Consider the following 18,538-nt stretch of genomic DNA (forward strand, 5'->3'; position numbering starts at 1 on the left):
AAGATCACTTTCACACCAAATCAAATTTTTAAGCAGGCGTTAATAAATGATGAGAAAAAATAACATTGACAAGGGAAAAAAGAAGTAATTGGATGTCACCATTACGGCGACCTCCGTATAACTTTTTGATATCAAATTTTATTTTGTCTTCTATTATTAGATGTATATAAATATTTAATTTCTTTTATATTATCAACTACTACATTTAATCCAAATTTTTCAATCGATCTTTTATTAGAAAAAATACAAAAGAGTGATCCAGCCAAAAAATCCGGCCTAGATCCCGACTCAAGATTCAAATACTTTCATAAAAAATTATCATACAAAGCAATGATCAGGGAATGACAATTTGGGAATCACAATTTGTGATTGGACCATTTGTGATTATCAATTTTTAAAGATTAACACTGAAAGCTATTAATGACAATTATGAGAAACTTTTATTGTGACTATCAATGATATCTATCTTAGTTCGATATCAATGATACATGAATATGACTGATACCCATCTAAGTTCTATCACCGATATCACTAATAATTGATATCACCGATACATAGATATTATCGATATCTATCTAAGTTATATGATTGATTCACGTAGTTTGTAGTGATAGGAACCCAATAATCAATAGATTAAATCTGTTACTGATATCATAGGCTACAGGAGAAGAAAAAGGAAAATAAAGGAAAAAAAAAAGAAAAGGAACATAGAAGAGTAAACTCGGGAATCGAAAAGAATTTAAAAGGTGGTTGGCCAATATTTTCCATATATGCAATTAATTTTAAATGGTGCTATATTGGCAGATATTTTCTTTATTTTGCTTTCTATTATAATTTTTCTTTCAAATAATATTTTTCCTTTTCGGTTGTTTACATTTATAGTAAAATGAGCTAAATTAATTACAATTATGATAAAGTCCAATATAATTTACAAATATAGCAAAAAGTTTCCTCCAACCCATGAAAAAAGTCTAAAAAAACCCAAGTTAGCCTTGTTCTCCTATCCACGATCATTTCCATCACTGATTGTGCAATGCTCAGAATTTAGGAGGGGGACATAAATGACCCAATATTACATCTTAATGAGAAGGATGATGGAGTTAACATGCAAGTAGTGGAAGCATTAGGACCTTAAGCATTCTGATTCCATCAATTTTAGCATAGGCATGCAAGTTCATAACAAAAAAAAAAAAAAAAAAAGGGTTTTAAGATTACCTTTGTTGAACTCTTCAATTCAGCAACTCCAACTTGAATTTTCTCTTCAAATTCTTGTAGACCACAACTTGATCTTCCATACTATTGTCTAGGACCTTAGATATGGTGGTGAAACCCAAAATGAAGTTTAATTTGGGAATTCTTGGAGATTGGAGAGTCCTTTGGTATCTTGGAGATGAAGAACTCTTTCTTCATCATGATATGAATTGCATCAACCCCTATATCAACAAAATGATTTTTTTTTTCAATTCACTACATCATCCATCAAATTGCCTAACTTTTTGACATCAAATATCAGATGCCTAATATAAACTTGGTGATGGATGATTTTGACACCAAATCATCCATCACGAAGTTTGTATTGATTATAATGATTAAATTTAAATAAAATAATTCTAAATAATTAAGTAATCAATTTAATTAATCAATTAATTCTATATTAAATATTAAATTAATATAACATCTATTCCAAAACATGAATCCCTATTCACGTATTTAATATTTAAATCATATTTAAAAAATTTCCAACTTTTCAATTATATTTAATTCGATAATTAAACGTTTAATCATATAACATATAATTAATAATTTCTGTTATTCGAATTTGAATGTTTCAAATTCTCTCATCACACGATTCTAAGGTTTAGTCCGTTTATGAGCTAGTAAGGGGACCTAATGGACCTATAAATCATGGGCTCCAACAATTTGATATTAGTTAGCTAAACTCTTTAAACCGAATTAATCAATATTCGTTAACTACCGGGTCACTCCACTAAAGCTCAGTAGTTGCACTCCCCTCACTGTAGATATATTTCTGTCTAGTCAATATAATTATCAGTAAGTCGACCTTTCACAGGTTGTTCGTAATAATGGCTGGGTCAAAAGCTGTTTACCCCCGAGATTACATCTTGCTCTTTAAGTCCAACTAATCCTCTAATGAACAATTTGTTTGTGATCCAATCACCAAACCGAGTCCCTCTTGGGCCAATGAGAGAGTGGGGCCACTTGTTCTAGACATGAAGTTAGTACTTAAGATAACATCCTCTCTACTATCCCTAAAAGTGGGTAAGAGTGAGTTCCATCTTGCACCCTATGCCTTAGCTATTTACCTAGTTTTACCCCTAAAATAGGAGGCTTACTGAGCTGGCACTTTGAGCCAACCCTCACCTGTGCAAATCTAAGGATAATCCCGAATAAATAGGAGTTCATAGTTAGCTCAGGATTAAGGGGACGTTACCTAGGTCATAGCTTTGAAATAGTCAGTCTTAAAAAGTAAACAACGTTATAATGTAAGTGACTTTATTTCTTGGTTTGGTCTTTTACAAATTTATTGCATAGGATGCCCCCACTCGCATGTCTCCACATGAACGATTCAAGATTACATCGTGTGTACAAAGTACAAAGTAGACCGCATCCAATAATGTTTCTAAAATAAGGTACCCAGCCTTATCTGTATACCTATAGATCATTTTGGCTATCTACTTGAACTTGATCTAGTCTTATGTCTCCACATAAAGTCCAAGTACTAATATCATAGCCATGGATCTCAGTTAATTGGATTTAGTGCAATTTACATATTCAATAATAGTTTTTATTGAACAAAACCTCAATATCTTTATCGAAAATAAAATATGTTTAATCTTACACAAACAATGAGTTTTAGGACATACAACCCAACAAACTCCTACTTGGACTAAAACTCTAGTGGGTTTACATATATACAAACATATACAATGTTGAGTATGAGATAATAAATACAATAAACTAGCGCATCAAATACCGAGTAATTCTCCCACTTATCCTAGATTTATATATCTCGTAGTCCTAGTCCCACTAAGTTACCCTCAAACACTTTAGTCGAGAGGGCCTTTGTAAAAGGATCATCTAAGTTTTCTTCTGAGGCTATCTGTGTGATGATCACTTCTCTTCGGTGTACAATCTCCTGGATGAGATGGTACTTGTGTTCGATGTGTTTTCTGTGCTTATGGCTTCTAGATTCTCTGGAATTTGTAACTGCTCCACTATTATCACAATAGAGGGTGATCGGTGGGTGCATATTTGGAACCACTTTGAAATTGGTCAAGAACTTTCTATGCCATACTTTCTCCTTAGTTGCCTAGCACGCAGCTACATACTCTGCTTCCATGGTGGAGTCAGCAATACAACTTTGCTTAATACTTCTTCATACTATAGCTCCTCCATTCATAGTGAATACTGATACCGGACTCGATTTCCTTGAACTCATATCGGTCTGAAAATCAGAACCCGTGTACCCTATAAGGATCAGATCCTTAGCACCATACACGAGCATATAGTCTCTCGTTCTCCGAACATACTTGAGGATGTTTTTAACGGCAGTCCGATGATCATATCAAGGATTGGTCTGATATCTGCTGACTATTCCAACTGCATAGCATATGTCGAGGTGTGTACACACCATGGCATAAATCAGACTTCCAACTGTTGATGCATAAGGAATTCGTTTCATATCCTCAACCTTTTGAGGTGTCTTAAGACACTGTTCCTTAAACAAATGAATTCCGTGTGAAAGGTAACATACCTCTTTTAGAATTTTGCATTTTATATCTAGACAACATCTTATCTATATAAGATGCTTGAGATAATGCTAGTGTTCTATTCTTGCGATTCCGAACTATTTTGATCCCAAGAACATATTGTGCATCTCCCAAATCCTTCATTTTGAATTGCGATGCCAACCATTTCTTAACGTCAACTAAGAATTCTACTTCATTTCCAATGAGTAGAATATCATCAACATATAAAACCAGGAAATCTACAGTCTTGTTGACAATCTTCTTGTAGACACAAGGTTCGTCAACATTCTGTTTAAAGCCATAAGATTTGATTGCAATGTCAAATCTCATGTTCCAAGATCTAGATGCTTGTTGTATCCCATAAATGGATCTTTTAAGCTTGGAAACCTTTTACTCTTGACCCTGTTCTATAAACCCCTCTAGTTGAGACATATAGATACTCTCTTCTAGATAGCCATTTGATGCGATGCGCAAGCGTACGCAATCGAAATATTAAATCCAAAATAGGGTATTGTCCTCAGGGACCGGCATTAGCGAAATTTTCTTAAACTTAGCTATCACAATTCTTTGTTAATTTTATTCAGGCAACCCAAAAGATGAATTTTATCTATAACTATGACTAATGAAAACTCAATCACACACACAAGAACAAATTCAGAGCAAAAAGATTCCAGGGTGTTGTTTCATTTAGGGAATACAGTGAATATGACATGAAATTGATTGAAATTGATAGATTGAGACTAGAAGTTCTAAAATCAAGAAATCCTCTCTCGAGCTAAAACCGTCCTAATAACTACTCATCGACCCAAATCTCTTCTATCGCTTGAATAGTTACAGCATTAAGATCCTTCAATCTCACCCCTTATTATTCTAAATTCATTCTTATGCAATTTCGAATAACAATCTAAATTATTGGGTCCAGTGAATTAAACTCTCTCTCGAGACATCTAATTAACTTAGGTTCATTCAATTAATGGCCAGTTAATCAAAAGCATTAAACAAAAATAATTTAGAAATCCATGCAAAATCTATCAACTGTAAATTCAATATTCAAAGTAATATTCCCTAAAATCCACAAACATCCTAAAATAATAAAGTTTGGCCACACATGACTCCGATAACAAAATTCCACAAATAATCAGTCATTAAAGAAAATGTAAATTAACGTACATGAATGATCTCCCTTTCGTAGGTCTGAATCCAAATCATGATCTCCTTGACTCTCGCCATGAATCTCGTGTTGTTCTTCAACAAAAGAGCATAATCACAATCAATCTTCCCGTCACGAACAACCCAAAGAAGATCTTGGATCAATTTTAACCAAATCTCGAGTCTTCCACCAAAAACGATCAGAACTACTGTAATTCGGCTCTTGTATAGACTAATATCGTTCAAAATCGGCTCTGCCTCTTTCTCCTTTTTTCTAGCGGTGCAACACTGTTATTTATAATATGCTCGCAGCGTTGCAATGCTACAAGCCAGTGTTTCAACGCTGCAAACCAGCATTGCAATGCTGGTATCATGCCAGCCGCGCGTAGAAGTTGTAGCATTGCAATAGTGGCCTCTTCCAAATTGCTCTCGGGCTACAACGTCAAGGAGTAGCATTGCAACGATCGGCCAACGCTGGCTCCTCCGAATTGCTTTCCAAACTTGCCTCTTTTTTTGATCTTGGGTCCTTGATTTCTTCCTAATTCCATAGTGAACCCGTAATTGCTCCTGATGCTTGGCTTCCTAAAATCACTCAATTAACCATATCAAACTAAACAAAAAATAGCAATAGTAGCTCTAAATTTGAAGGTAATAAAAGCACTTTTTAGATGCTTTTCACCATTTAAGAAGGTTGTCTTGACGTCCATTTGCAAGATTTCATAGTCAAAATGCAGCAATGTGATAGCACTGAAAATGTGCTATCCCTATCTACTTAATTCGAGATTGTTATGTTATTTAATGTGTTTAAATTTATTTTTTTGTAGGATTCGAGAGTACAAGAGGTTAAATTAAGTGTTCGGGATAAAAAGATGTTTAAATGGCCAAGTTAGGAGCTAAATTGCACAAATGAGGAAAAGAGACCAAGAAGTTGATGTTTCTGTTCGTTGGAAGTGTAGCAATGCTCGATTTGAGCATTGTACAATGCTGAAAGGTAGTTGCTACCCCATTCGCAAATAACGGGACAGCGTCACAACGTTCCATGTTGCGTTATGACGCCACTAACTTGAAGCAGACATGTTGAATACAAGGCAGTATTATGTTGCGACGCTGCGACAAATTCTATAAATAGAGTGTCAGTCTGTGTTAAGGTCACCACATTCCAACCATTCGGCCGCCACACTATTTCTACACGATTTTTTCCATCTCTTTTGAATAATTTCATGATTTTTCTTGTCCCTTTGATGCCCATAGTGTTGGGATTTAAGGCTAATTATCCCGGTTCATCAACATTTTGTTTAATATACATGAGATGTAGTTTATATGGCATAATGTATGATATATTGATTTCAAACCAACCTTAGGTTGTGCAATTATTCATGCATCATGTATTATAAGTGTTATAATATGGCATGATGAAATTACAAGCGAGCATGCGCATGCATCATGAAATATAAGAGATATTTATACATGCAATAAGCATATTCATGCATCATCTTTATATTATAAGCATTATAGTATAAGGGTGAATGGAGGCATGTTTGCTTGGTTCGTTATTGTTTTGTATAAGTGTTATATAAAAATTAGAAATGAATGAACAATGCATGAAGCATGACACTTAGACGAACTCATGTTTTAAAAGGGTTTTATAATTGGATTGAGATATACCTAAGTTCAAGGTTCTAATGGGATTAGTAACCTAGTTTAATCGTTTTAAATTGGTTTAATAGGATTAAATTGATTGGCATAAAAGATTAAAACTATATTAAATCTATCTATAAGGGACCTTTTGTCTAAGGGATGTTCTGTCTAGGTTGGGGTACATAAGCTGACGGAAACAGAACACCCCTACCTGGGAACCTACCTGGAAAAGTGAATTAGATAGATTTTTTGCAAGCATGCGACAGTTGGTCAAAGACTCTGTTAAAGAGTTTAATGGATAATGATCAAAAGTTGTTTCAACTATCCAAGGTAAAAGTTACTCTTAGGCAAACCTAAAAAGTCACTTAGTTAAAATACTTAGCCGTGTTTTTTCTAAGTAAACTAAATCCTAGGTTATAAAATACTCAGTGGAAGGAAGAGATATATATGATATGTCAATTATTCCACTCGCGTTTCTCCCTGAATGTTCTTGTCGTGAAATTCATGCTTGGCCTTGTGGTGCCCTGGGAGTATCCTTCTTCGGATGGTGTTTGCATGAGTCAATATCAAGGTGGACGGAGAGAGTGTTTATAGTAAGTGGGTGAAAGGTGTGTGTCAACACGTATCTTATAGTAAGATGGTAGATCCTGACCATTCATGTGAAGACATGCGAGCGAGGGTGTCCTATACAAAGAGTTTGTATAAGACTGGACCACGAGATGACTAGTCTCTATATATAACGCCGTCGATACTTGAGACTTATATCTCACCTAAACGCCCATAAGTGACATGACCTCAATCCTAAGTATTTTGGGAACTCCTGCCTTTGAGGGCAGTCCTTCGATTAGTATGGGTGAAAGTGGCCAGATTGCCAACTCAATATGCCTACCTTTTTGGAGATTTGTCTGATTTGGAACTGGGAACTCAGTTACACAAGATGGAATTCACTCCTTCCCAAAAGCAGGGGTAAGTAGATAGATTGCTCCCTTAAGAGCTGACCACTATGTTCTTTACCCGAAATTAGCCCTTAAGAGAGCCCCCGCTCGCATATCTCATGTCACCCCGGCTCGCATATCTCCCATAAGGGCTGACCACTATATTCAAGACCCGAAATCAGCCCTTAAGCAGGGGTAATACACTCAGAATTGAGGTCGTGTCACCCCCACTCGCATGTCTCTACATGAATGGTCAGGATCTACCATCTGTAGTAGTTCATAACAATTGTAAACCTCTACAAAGCAGGTCGTATCGTAGTGTCACCAGGATCAGGTATCCCTCCTTAATCTTTATACTACATACCTATTTTGGTTATCACATAAGGTATTATCCACTTGTATATCTCATATACATGCTTAAGTTTACATACAATAACCATGGATCTTTGTTTATTGGATATGTGTAAATGCCAAATAAAATAACTCTTATTTTATTCATAACAATGTGTATAGATTACTGATGCTTGATTTTATGAAGTGGAAATGTGGATGATATGCGTTGATGAAATTGCATTGTGCACTCAAGTTTCCCCAGCGAAATCCAAGTGTAAATTCCTCTGAGTTTCCTGGTAAGTCTAGGGTCGAACACAAGGACTTGTGAAAACAAATTGTGTTGGTATTTTTTATAAAAACCTTGTGGTAACCGAGTAAATAAATTGTTGGTTTGTTGTTTATTGTGTTAATGAGAAAATAAACAATTGCGGCGGATTTGAAAAAATACAGTTTTGTGATAGATGCAATGAGTATGCAATGAACGGGTTGAGACGATGTTTGGCTAGCATTACTTGGGAATGCGTCAGACTATGCGATCATGTTACAACCATACACAGCAAGTCATTTTCCAATGCAAATGTGATGCTCCTAAGTCTAGGACGCTTATGTTGAATGCAAAAGTGTCTATAGAGCTTCTTCCTAAGCCTCTACTCTTATCCTATGCGATGATGCAAAATGCATGAAAGCAAGGTGACCGCATACAATCATATCCTATCTCTAGGATTCATGCGATGCGTTAACAACAAATAGTGCTCATTTCGAAGCTCTTATCTCTTGATTATGCGTTCTAATCTAGCTTTTTCGAGCCTAGATTCTAACCTGACCTTCCCAAGTTTAGATCCTGTCCTTAGACTACTCTGCCGAGTATCTCTAATGGATGAATGAAGCATACATAATACAAGATAATCGCAAAGAATGAAGATTCCCTAGTTGTGCTAGCTAAATGCTTCTCAACCCATTCAACTGATTTAGCTACTCATGCGTAAATAACAAAGAGCGAACAGATATAGAGAAGGATATTCCATTTTTATAAATGAGTTTTGAGTACAAAATAACAATTAAAGTTAAAGGTGGAGAGCCTGATAGCAATTCCTTACTGGCCGAGGCTTTTACACTGAAATCTCTATTCGGTTCTGAAGATGTTCCTGCTCCCGCAGGCGTCGGCCCTTTCTCTGCCCTTGAAGCTTTCGGTGCTCTCCCAAGCTTACCAGAACGATCTGTCGGCACAACCTTCTTCTTCACTTTCGCCTTAAAATGAAAGAAAACTAAGAATAAAGACGTATGAACTAAAGAATGGTGAATTGATCAACTCATCAACCTCTTCTCTAAAGAATGCCCTTGGTATTTATAGAGTATCTATGGTGAAAGGCGGCTTCTCTCTCATGGTTGTACAGATGGGACAACTTTAATTTCTGAGTGATGCGCCGAATAATTGTCACCGAAAAGCTGAACGTACTTTGTGACCGTTATCGGATGTCAACTTAATTCAGATTCGACTGTCATCAGCTTTCTATCCCATCACGCTTAATTAGCCTTTCACCCAGATGCGCCCACCATGTTGCACTGACCAAGTTGCGGTGATCCTTCTCGGGTGAATGTTTGCAAACACAATGATCGCAAAGCCTTGCGGTGTAGTTGCACTCGACCAATGATTTCCTATGATCACAATTCTTGCATTGCGTCAACGCATATTCTGCACAAAAATACAAAAATCAACTGTTCTAATGCGTTGAATGCATGCGACCGCAATATTATGAAATCGATGCTTAATGGATGCAAATTAACATATTTCATCAACACAATCCAACATTGTTTAAGAACTTAATATTATGATAACGTGCATTTCTGCCCGTTATCAATTACAAACACGAGACTCTGAAAGAATTATGACACCAATCCCAACAATCTCCCACTTGTCCTAATGCCTTGGGAGACTAATGTACAATACAAGAAAATTACAAGTACAATATACAATAAACTAGGGCATATTCTATATCCCAGTATCACATAGACTTTGAGGATTCAACTATACGATGATTTTTGGCCAAGGGGTAAGCATTTAGCTTGGGTTTTGTTGTTTAATTCCATTCTGTTTCGTTCTTGAGACTTTCTTTGTAATTTCGTTGAGAATTTTTTTTATTGAATAAATTTTGTCTTGAATTTATATTCAATTGTCTTGCATGGGATAATTTGACAAATTAGCTATGTTTATATAATTGAGTGCTTTGATTGGCTCTAATTTGTAATCGTTAGGTAGTCGTCACCTAGAAGTAAGGGTTAACTAAATTTTGTAAAGTTAATTTGGCATTCCATTTAATAAGCCTTACTTTCTAACCTAGATAAATTTCGCTTAAATAATTAATTAGACGACGGAAATTGATTTTTGGCTTAGTTTTCCTTTAATCTTAATGTCTGTTGATTTGTTGATTAGTTGACGTTTCTCGCTCTTCCTTGAATTAACTTGATTTTATGGACTACCAAGTAGAATTCTAAATGAGTAGGCTAAGTTTTAATTGGAATTTCTCACATGATTTGTAGATTAAGTCTATGATAGAATTGAAAATGAATGGAATAAACTATAATAACCCAAGCGAAGTATTTTGTTCAATTGATATTTTTACACATACTTTCACACTTGCGTTTTCAATTTTCGTACAATTTTCATTCCCAATTTTCAAAAACCCTAATCCCTTCGCCCTGATTACTTCCTATAAGCTTCAATTTTGGAAAGTCCAATTCGACTCTCTGAGGTTCAATCTCGAATTTGCCGCTTGTACTACTAGTTAGTATAAGAAGTTCCTTCGGTGATTCATAATTATTTGTGTTGCAGCCTTTTGGGAAGGACACCATAAGATACCGTCCGACCAAATTAGTGTCCTTGTCGGGGATCCAACAAATTTCTTGATTTTTTTAGGCTTGTCGTGCCTTCCATGCTAATCAATTTTCTCTTTTGGTGCATGACCCACAATCCCAAGGGCTCTAGACAGTTGTATTTTGTAGAAATTTTCAAGCAGGAGTGGAGAATCAGGAGAGAAAGGAGACAACAAGCTGCACTTGAAAGAACTATCCAAGTTGAAGACACGTCTAGAGAAGAAAGTGCCTGAAAATCCACTAATAATGGTTGAATGTGAGAAGATGCTTAGGGAGCTCGCACCACCTGATTTCACTCAACAACAACTATGAATTTCTAATCTAGAGACGACAGGTAATTTCGAGCTTAAATCTGGGTTAATTCACTTACTTTCTTCTTTCTCTGGTTTGCAAGGTGAAGATCCGAACTGATATCACCAAAAATATGTTATTTTCCTCTTCTTAATTCTAGGTCGTTACTACGTTTAATGTGTTTATTTGATGATTTTGTAGGTATTGAGAATCTTAGAGGTAGAATCAATCATTACAAACTATTCAAGGTTAATTTGGAGTAGTTAGGAACTAATTTGAGCAACCTGGCTTCAAAAGGATGTGAAAGGACAAAAATGCCCCTGGACGCAACGTTGTGATGCTACAAGGTAGTAGCTACTCGTTGCTGAAGAGCAGAGTAGCATTGCAACGCTTCAGTTTTTTATTTGTGCAGTGTTGCAACACGGCGACAACTGCTATATAACGTCATTTTTCGATTTTGGGCAGAGGTATCGACCCTCAATCGACTCCTAAGACGATTTTCTCCTTTTTCCACCTTTTCGCTTGTATTTTTCTCCCCTTTTTCCCCATCTAATGCAACTAATGGAACGTTGTTGGGATTTTTCTTCTCCATCTCCATGGAAGGTAAGTTCTAGCTATTTTCTAGTATAGGGGAATTTGGAAAAATGTAATTTTTTGGAGTTTTGTTTGAATGTAATCTTTTTGTTCTTGTTTATGGCTTTCAATCTGAATATTTTGTTTTATTAATTGTATGATTTTATTATTGATGGACAACAATGATTTTGTTGTGTGATTCTAATGCTTGGAGATTGGCTTGTAATATGTGACATGAAATTATAGGTTAATCCCATTGGAAACAATAGGTTAGTTAGACTTGCGATTCATTAGGCCTAAGATATGTTGCCAAAAAAGAATAGTATTGCTCCTATAAACCTATTGAGAAATTGTATTGAATGTTCGATTAGACGTTGAAAGTTGAACACTCATCTTAGTGTTATCCTTAGAACTTAATGCGATTCATTAATTTGTATGGAGAGGATTCATTTTCGATGCATGTTGATTAATTAGGTAATTAGGACCATTGATTCGAATTCCAATCAATTGGGCTAGGCATAATCAAGAAACTAAAATTGCATTTAAACAACTCAATGAACAAGAATTACATTGGGCAATTATGATTCCCTTAAGTTAGATCTTTTCCTTTAATTTCATTTCTATCTTTTATTTTCGACTTTTATTTCTACGCACTTTCTATTATCAATCAATACCAAACCTCCACATTTACCACTTTAACTTAAAACGAGCTTCGATGAACTAATCTTCCGCTCTTGCTTGAGGTTTGACCTCGGACTTGTCGCTTGTACTACCAGTTAGTATAAGTAGCTCATTCAGTGATTTATAAATTTTATCTGTGTAGCAAGGGATTACGTGCGGCGGTAAACTCAATCCTACCACATTGGCGCCATTGTCGAGGAAGCCAATTAGTTTTCTTACGTAATTTTCCGTTAAAGTTTTGTTTTCTTTGATTTATTTTATTTTTGTGTCAGTTAAGCATGACAAGATTTTGGAATCAATCTTGGACGTTCAAAAGTCAAGTTGCAGATTTTGACAACGAGGTATGTGGTCTTCGATGCCACATTGTCGAGTTCACTTCCTTAGTTGGCCACTTGATGGAAAGGAGTTCGCAGCAAGTAGAGGGTTGTGGGAGTTGCCTACTCGAGGGGCATCCCACGTAAGCATGCCCGAGGTTGCAGTGGATGCCAGTACCATGTGGATTTGTTGAGGAGGGGTATTATGGTCATTTGGAATATGAGTCTCATCATCCTATATGGGAGGAGTCTTTTCACCATGGATACTCAGAATCGCAACAGAGCTTAGTCAACCAAGATTTCACAACACCACACAAGTCGACTCATGCTCAGTCTTTAGGATCAGGTAAGTCTTTAGAGGCTTTGGTTATGGAGCTTGCTGGTAGTGCTTTTGAGTTTCAGGAGGACAACCTCCGTAGGCAGCAGGAGTTTGAGCGTCTCCAACAGAAGAGTCTTTGCCCTGAGGCCGAGGGTAAGACTGACTTGTAGAGTCTGAGAGACCTTGTTGTTCGGATTGCAACTTTAGTTGAGAGGCCGGACAAGCCGTTGCTAGACCATTACTTTGATTTTGTAGAGACCCAGAGGTATGAGGTACTCGACGTTGACGCGGTGGAGGAGCAGGAACCATTTTCTGAAGATTCGTGCCCAGGTATGACTTTAAAGTTTTTAATTTTTGAACTTGCTAACAGCTTTCTTCAATTTCAGCAGGATGTTCAAGTTCAGCTGCAAGGCATTGTCATGTTGCTTAGCTGACAGAGGCCATGCATAGACTGAGGAGCGTGCTAGACCAACCCATCATCTGTACCTCAGAGGCAGAGTCCCTTGTGGAGTGCTACTACTCCATTGATGATGAGGACGTCACTCCATGCTTGCCAGTTTGTGAGGTTAAGAAAAATTTAGAGCCTATATCTGACGACATCCAAGTGATAGAGTTACAAGTCAAAAGACCTTGCCCTATTGTGACTCCTGGTATTTCGTATATATTCGAGTTTTATTCCCCTAGTCTTCATGGCCTGTTGCATCTTTTCTTTCTTTGGACTCTTTAGAGTCACTTGAGTCTTTTGATTCTTTCTTTTTACCTTTTTTGCCATATTCTAAAAAACCAAAGTTGGACCTGTCTAGTTCTCTTCAGAAGATGAGAAGCCTTATAGCCTTACTGATAACAGGCAGAAATGCACGTTATTACAACGCAAAGATATAAAACAATGTAGGATTGCGATGGTAAAAATATTAAAATTGTGTCCAAAAGCATTAAGTTGAGAACATTGTGATCGCATGCGACCATCGCATTAAAGCAACTAATTTACGTATTTTGTGCAAGAAAATGCGTTGGTTCAAGGAAGAATTGCGATCCAAGGAATTCGGCCCCCGAGCGCATTAGAAGATTGCGACCGCAAAGCCATGCGATCGTATGCGTTCGCAAGGATCTACTAAAAAAGGTGGCCACATAGAGACGACGCATCAAGGTGAAAGCTTAATAAATCACGATGGGACAGAAAGCTGATGATGGTCGAATCCAAATTTAGTTGACAAGCCGTTAACGACACACTGTAGCAAGTACACTTAACTTTTTGGTAATAATTATTCGGCGCATCAGATAGAGATTTAATGACATCCCATTAATGCAATTATTTGAGAGAAAAGCCCTTCACCTTGAAGCTCTATAAATATCAAAGGCCACCTTCGATGAGGAGTTCCAGTTCCAGTTCAGCAATTCAAAATTTTGGAGTTCTTTCTCGCCATTTCAATAGATAGCCGTAGTCTATAATTTATATATACTTAGAAGGCGGAGGCGAATGAAGAGAGAAGACGTCGAAAGATCATTCTCGGTTAGCTCGAGGGAGTGTCGGAAAGCGTTGATAACGGAGAGAGGGCCGACTCTTGCAAAAGCAAGAACATTCTTTTCGGCAGAGTAGAGAAAATCACAGTGTAAAAGCCATGGGACAAGACATTGCTACTAGGCTCACTATCCCTTCTTTCCATTGTCATTCTGTATTCTGATTTTATTTATAAAATGGAATTTTCATCTCTACATCTGTTCACTCTTTTTACATTACGTATGAGTAGCTAAACTTCTGAATGGGTTGAGAAGAACTTAGCTAGCATGACCTAAGATCTTCATTTTATGCGATTATCTTGTCTTATGTATGCATCCATCACCCTTTAGAGATACTTGAGAGAGAGTTTAAAGAAAGAACCTAGACTTGAGAGAGCTAGGTTAGAATCTAGGCTTGAGAAAGTCAGATTAGAACTGCATAAGAAAGAGATAGAGATAAGTTCTATTTACTAACATGCATCGCATGCACCCTAGAAATAGGTTATGATAGTATGCGGTCGCCTTGTGTATGTGTTTGTCATTCATCATCGCATAGACAAGAATAGAGGCTTAGACATAAGTCTTATAGACATCATCGTATACATCGCATGTGTCCTAAAATTAGGAGCTATAACATTTGCATTGAGAGATGACCTGTTGTTGTATGTGTGTAGAATGATCGCATAACTTGGATGCAATCTTAGGAAGTGTTAACTAAATCCATTCTCAACCCATTCCCCACATACTCATTACTCTTTTCTCAATTCCCCCGCATAGAATTTACACTTTAAATAAACATACCAACCAACTTATTGTTTTGTTTGTCACCGCAAAGGAATCAAAATTTACCAACGCATAATATCTCAGTAGTCCCTATGTTCGACCCTCGGCTTACCAGGCAACCTAGTAGGATTCATACTTGGATTTTACTAGGGAAACTTTCATGTGCAACGCATACACCACCATCGCAATATACATCATTATTTCATCATTTCCACCCCATCACTTACCAGGCAATAATGACTCATTTAATAAGGGACCAAAGAAATACAAGAATTTCTTTGTACCTTGATAGGGGACAAGTCACATCGAGCAATCGACATTAAAAATTTTCCTTTCCTTGAGGGAGCCATGTGAAAATTTACTGCTTTCCTTTACTGCTTTCTAGTTTAACTTCTTGTTTTTCTTTTGCAGGTTCTTTCCCTCTGCCCTAAAGAAGAATAAGATCAATTTAAGGCAGCCCTCTTACTACCATCATGTGTACGAAAACGTCATCAGTGGAGGTTGTCTGTTCCCTTCACTGTTTTATTTTATTGGGTTTATATTAGAGATACATTGGGGACAATGTATCATTTTAAGTTGGGGGTGGGGTATGTTATGACTATTGGGATCCTTGAGCACTATGCTCAGATGATGTTTGTGTGCTTGAATTTTCTTGCTTGCTCTCTTACTTGGTTTTTTATGATGAGTAGTTGATGACGCACCCTTTTTATGATTAGGTTTATATGAAACTATGTTTAAAGAGTATGATCGTGATTTTTAGTCCCTTTTTCAATGAAGTTAGGACTTATATGCTTAGAGTTTTGTTATTGGGCTTATACTTTTGTTGTCACCTTGAAAGGCCTAGGTGATACGTGTTAAGTGACTGAAAGCTCAACCTAGTAATCTATGCCAAAGTTTTTTTCCAAACTCTTGTTTTTTTATTGTAAAAGCCAAGTGTAGAGTATGTAAAAAGAAAATTTATAAAAGACAGAGCGTGTTGTAAAATAAAAGTGAGGAAGCTTGGCTCTTGAATCTTCGAGTGTGTCATTACAAAGTTGAGTCTAGGAAGCTAGGCTCTTGTTTTTTTATTGGAAATAAATTTTTGTTTCCTTCAGTGTGTCATTACAAAGTTGAGTCTAGGAAGCTTGGCTCTTGAATCTTCAAGTCAGTGTAGGGGGAAAACGAATTAAGGGCCTTATAAAACCATTCCACGTCTTGCGAACTTAATTCGTAGGGATTTTGACCCACTCATGCATGAATAGTTTTAGAATCATTTTTAAATGTGCTTCCTTGATTGACTGTAATCAGATTTCATTTTTTTATTGCAAATATCGTCCTTATAGACTGTTGAGAGTAGAGTAAGCATAATTTTTGTGTGAATGTGTGATTCTACCTTGCTCGAGGACGATTAAAAATTAAGTTGGGGGTGTTTGATAACACCAAAATTGTATTATTTTCCTCTTCTTAATTCTAGGTCGTTACTATGTTTAATTTGTTTATTTGATGATTTTATAGGCATTGAGCGTCAAGTTCGAGTTCGAGTAAATAGCTAAAACGATATAGTATAAAATAAAGTTAGGTGCCTTATTCTGGTAACACTATCGGATACGACCCACTCTGTAGTTGTTACGATTTTTTTGTAAAGGTGCTATAAACGAAGTGATCTTGATTCGTTCATGTATTGACATGAGGAGTGAAGGCGTCATATGCAATGAGTTTGCATAAGATCGGACAAGGAAGTAAGTTACTTTTACTTTATAATGTTGTTTACTATTTAAGACTAACTATTTCGCTTAGATGACCTAGGTAACTTGATTTTAATCCTGAGCTAACTATGAACTTCTGTTTATTCAGAATTATCCTTAGATTTGCATATGTGAGGGTTGACTCAACAGTGTCAGCTCAATAAGCCTCCCATTTCATGGGTAAGACCGGGTAAATAGCAGGGGATATAAGGTGCAACACAGAATTCACGCCTATCTGATTTAGAGATTGGAGAAAGGTTGTTCTCTTAAGTACTGAATCCAGGTCTTGAACAAGGGACCCTACCCTCTCACTTTCCCGAGAGGGATTAGGTTTAATGATTGGATCACAAACCAATTGTTCATTAGAGGATCAGTGGGACTTAAGGAGCAAGACGTAATATTGGGGGTAAAACAACATATTGACCCAGCCGTTACTACGAACAACCTTTGAATGGTCAATTTATTGATTATGGTTAAATCAAGTGGACACAAATATATCTACAATGAGGAGAGTGCAACTATCGAGCTATAGTGGTGTGACTCGATAGTTAACGAATACTGTCTAACATTGTCTAAAGAGTTTTAACTAATTAATCTTAAATCTTTCGAGCTCATGATCTGTAGGTCCATAAGGTCCCTCTACTAGCTCGTAAAACATAAACACCTTTACTTAATAAATTAAGTGAATTTGGAATGATATCAATTTGAATTGTTTAAATTGAATTTCAATTTGAAATGTTCAAATTGAAATTACGGTTTGAATTTGGATAGTTCAAATTCAAATTAGATTTTGTATAATTATATTAGATATAATTAATTAACGTTCAATTTATTCAAATTAAATGAAATTGGAGAGTTTATACTATTTAAATATTGATTTAAATATTAATTACATGAATAGGATTCATGTTTCAAATTAGGTGTGTGATTAATTTAATATTTGATATTATTTAATTAATTAAAATTAAATTAAATTTTCAATTTCAATTAAATTTGAGAAATTGAATTTTGATATTTTAAATTTAATTAATTAAATTAAATTTTAGTTAAATTTAGAATGAATTATAATTTTAATTTAAAAGTTGGAAATTAAGAGTTTAGTGGAAATTTCCCACAAACTCATTAAGTAGGACGTGTTCACCTCTTAATCGCACCACCTAGCCACTTAAATCATACAATTGGAGCTGGCATAAACCCAGTTCTATTGTGCTTGCATGAAGAGAGTTAATAAAACTTTTCAATTTGAGTTTTTTGAGTAGTGATTTTTTTATAGAAAAAAGGGTTTTCTACCAAACTTCATCTTCTTCTTTCAAACCCATTTTTCCTTTCACAAATTCGCTATAATTGGAGTTCCACTATAAAATTCAAGGCTGAGAACAATAGAAAATATCTCTTGGTGGTTCACTGAAGAATTGGAACAGAAAATTCATGAAGAGCAACTTGGAATTGAGAGAATTCATCAAAGGTATGTTGCAAAGAAACCCTCTTCTAAAATTTCTATTAATGCATGCTTTTAGAACTCAAATTAAATGTGATTAGCATACTTATTGATTTTGTTTGCTTCTGTTGTATGTTGCTTGTCCTATCAGAAAATACCCCTAGACGAAGCGTCGCAATGCTACAAGATAGTAGTTACTGGTTGCTCGAGAGTCGAGTAACA

Source organism: Benincasa hispida, chromosome 9, assembly GCF_027475165.1.
Source record: "Benincasa hispida cultivar pf3 chromosome 9, pf3_genome.v1.1, whole genome shotgun sequence".
In the NCBI taxonomy this organism is placed as follows: Eukaryota; Viridiplantae; Streptophyta; class Magnoliopsida; order Cucurbitales; family Cucurbitaceae; genus Benincasa; species Benincasa hispida.